Below are 4,173 nucleotides of genomic sequence, written 5' to 3' on the forward strand. Positions count from 1 at the left end.
TTTGAATATATTTGAATCTCCTTATCTCTTGGTAGGTATTCAGTTTTCTACAAACTACACATTATCTGTAAGGTACAATTATCTACTAGCTTTTATCTTTACGCTACATATCTCTAACGTTGTCCATAAGCTATCAGCTCTTATCTATATGCCGAGAATTATCTGCAAAGGCTATAATAGCCCCTACAAACAAGGACTCGTGTTAGTCGTTTTACATGACTAACTCTTGTAAAGAAAACATTCTCCAAAACTTGTATAGTTTCCCAAATTTATAGTTATTTTGTAGGGATTTGTAAATAAATCTTGTTTTCTTGTTATAGATGTCTCTAGAATATTTTCCATTGGATTTAATGATGAAATCTGTTCAATTTCAGGTTAAATGAGGCTAAGTCTTGAAGTGCTAAAAAGAGCAGTTACACTCAGCTCACCATTTGGGTCAGTGTGCATCCAACGCTAAGCACAGCTTCAGCGCACTTAGCACGGTAGAGGAATCTGGCAGAGCATCAATATCAAGGTTGCACGCTAAGTGCGACGTTTGTCTCTTGCCAGGCTCAGCGCACGACTGGCGCCAAGCCCAAATCCACTAAGTCGCGCTAAGCGTGAGGGTGGCGCTAAGCGTGACGTCGCGAATTCAAAGCATATTTAAGGCCTGCCTTGTGCAAAATTAGGGTACACAATTTTTGAGAATTCCAGAGCAAGGACACCATAGTGTTAATTTTGAGATAGAGGCTCTGGAGGCGGCAAGAGGAGCATCTTTGCAGAGAAGCCTAGGGTTCTTAAATTAGAGAGAGATTAGTGAGCTGCAAAGTGATTGTGAGGTGCTGAGAAAAGGAGGAGGGATCCCCCTTCTTGTGTAAGGAACAATTATTCTGTACTCTCAATCTCATTTGTGTTAGGGTTTTTCTGTAATGGCTGGCTAAACACCCTTGTTGGGGATTTTTAAGGAACAACTAATATAAATACTTTAATATCTAATTAATTGTGTTTTATGTGTTCAATGCTTCTTTCAATGCTTAATTTCTGCATGCTCTTGGTCTGATCACCCATTTGTGTGTACAGTTAGGTGACTTTAGCATTGGAAAATGTACAGTTGCCTTAGAACTTGATAAAAGCAGGACTGAATAACCACATTACCAAGGATGGATTGTTGGGGTTTTGGTTTTCTGAATATGTTGTTACGATAATGCTGTTTAAGTTAAGCCTAGTCTTACAAGAGGGATCTGCGGACGAAGCTTAGGTTAAATTAGTATAAACTTACGAGGGACCGAGGTTTAGTATTTTAGACTACAACATAGGACACAAAAGCATGATTGATTAGAGAAATATCTTCATATGCATAAGCTTGTTTGTTAGAAAGACCCAATGTTTTTTACTTATTGCAGTCAACTTTACTTGCACTTACTGTTTTTACCATAGAAGTAGTTTATTTCTGTTTTAACCATCCATTATCAATGTTATTCCAACAATGCCTTATTTCTGAATAAAACTCTATCTAATAAGCAAGTTCCCTGAGTTCGATACTCGGATCATTCCGTTTTAATTTTAAATACTTGACGACCCGACGAATCGGATTTTCCTTGAAAATATTTGTATAAAGGAAAATAGGACCAAAAAGTAACTGCAGGGGAAATTCAACAAAGTATTTATGGCGCCGTTGCCGGGGAATTTAATGCCTTATATTTTTCTCTTTGATTCATTGATTCTTTTTGTTCATATTTTAGTTATTGCACATTTTATTATTCTTTTGAAATGGATAATTGTTGTTTTGTTTCTCTTGTATGCAAAGAAGATCTACTGCAAGTGATTTGATCCCCATCGATTTGGAGATTAACGCTACTTGCAAAAGGCGCAATGCAGAGAGAATTAGAAATTTTTTGCAGGACTTAGAAGCAGTAACAACTCCAGAAGAAGAACCTCGATCTTCCGAGGCATCTTCTAGCTTTCCTATTCCAGGGCAATCTCATATAGATTTGATTGAAGAAGTTATCATGGCTGAAGAGCCAAGGAGAGTGACCTTAGAAGATTACTCAAGTTCAAGTGTGCTGCAATTTTTCACCAGCATTGCACAACCAGAGGTTCAGGCACAAACAATCACATATCTTCCTTCTTTGATACAACTGATTCAAAATAATCTGTTTCATGGTCTACCAAATAAGACCCATACGCACACCTGGCCACTTACATTGAAATATGCAATACTATTCGATTGGCTGGTGTGCCTGAAGATGCAATTCGATTGAGCTTGTTTTCATTCTCATTGTCTGGAGAAGCTAAGAGGTGGCTTCACTCGTTCAAAGGCAACAGTCTTAAGACTTGGGATGAAGTGGTTGAGAAATTTCTGAAGAAGTATTTTTTAGAGTCTAAGACTGCAGAAGGAAAAACAACCAACTCTTCTTTTCACCAATTTCCAGATGAATCCCTGAGTGAGGCCTTAGAAAGATTTTGTGGTCTATTGAGAAAGACACTTATTCACAGATTCTCAGAACCAATTCAGCTCAATATTTTTATTGATGGGTTAAGGCCACAGTCCAAGCAGCTATTAGACGCTTCTGATGGGGGAAAGATAAAGTTGAAAACCCCTGAAGAAGCCATGGATCTTATTGAAAATATGGCTGCAAGTGACATTGCTATTCTCAGAGATAGAGCCCACATACCAACAAAGAAAAGTCTTCTGGAACTTACATGACAAGATGCGTTGTTGGCACAGAACAAGTTGTTGTCCAAGCAATTGGAAGCATTGATCGAAACACTAAGTAAGTTGCCAACTCAAATACATTCTGCGCAATCTTTACTATCTATTATTTTATAGGTTGCAGGGTGTGCCATCTGTGGTGGAGCTCATAATTCCGGCTGCTGTATTCCCAATGAAGAACCAGCTCATGAAGTCAACTATATGGGGAACTAGCCAAGACAAAATTTCAATGTAGGTGGATATTCCGGATTTCAGCATGGCCAACCATATAATTCACAGCAGAGACAATGGCAAAATCACCCTGGTAACCACTTCAACAAAGACTAGGGTGGTCCATTTACAAGGCCACAACAGCAAGGGCCTAGTCTCTATGATCGAACAACGAAGCTGGAAGAGACTCTAGCTCAATTTATGCAGGTATCTATGTCAAACCAGAAGAGCACGGAGTCTGCCATAAAGAATTTGGAAGTCCAAGTGGGACAGTTGTCAAAATAGTTGGCGGATAGGCTGTCAAGCAGCTTTAGTGCTAACACTGAGAAAAATCCAAAGGAAGAATGTAAAACTGTAATGACAAGGAGCAGAATGGCAATTCAGGATGATGAAAGTAGAGCTGATGAGAAGGTAGAGGGATATAAATAACAGCTGGCAGCTGAGCCGGTACTGGAACCAGTTTCTGATTCTGTTGAACTTGAGGAAGTTGTGGAAGATGAAGATGACCAACAAGAGAGAGAGACACCAATAAAAGAAAGTGAAATAGGAATAAAGAGGAAGGAAGAAAAAGAAAAAGAAAAAGAAAAAGAAGAAATAGAAAAAGAAAAAAATTAGAAAAATAGAAAAGAAAAAGAGAAGGTTGATGAGGAGAAAAAGAAGAGCAAGAGTGAGGTTTCAAGAGAGAAAAAGAGAGAGATTACTCCTACTGAAGGCAAGAAGTTACCTTATCCATTGGTACCCTCTCGGAAAGACAAAGAGAGACATTTGGCCAGATTTCTTGATATTTTCAAGAAACTGGAAATTACTTTGCCTTTTGGAGAAGCTCTCCAGAAAATGCCCCTCTATGCCAAGTTCATGAAAAATATGCTAACCAAGTAGAACCGATACATTCATAATGACACAATTGTTGTGGAGGGAAACTGTAGCACGGTCATTCAACGCATCCTTCCACTCAAGCATAAGGATTCCGAAAGTGTCATGATCCTGTGTTCTATTGGCGAGATTATTGTGGGTAAAGCTCTCATTGATTTAGGAGCTAGTATCAATTTAATGCCTCTCTCCATATGCCGGCGACTTGGAGAGTTAGAGATAATGCCCACACGCATGACCCACCAATTGGCTGATCGCTTCATCACAAAGCCATATGGAGTGATTGAAGATGTCTTGGTGAAGGTTAAGCATCTAATTTTTCCTGCTGATTTCATTGTGATGGATATAGAAGAGGACTCTGTCATTCCTCTTATTCTTGGACGCCCATTCATGTCCACTGC

This window comes from Glycine max, chromosome 5, assembly GCF_000004515.6.
Source record: "Glycine max cultivar Williams 82 chromosome 5, Glycine_max_v4.0, whole genome shotgun sequence".
In the NCBI taxonomy this organism is placed as follows: domain Eukaryota; kingdom Viridiplantae; phylum Streptophyta; class Magnoliopsida; order Fabales; family Fabaceae; genus Glycine; species Glycine max.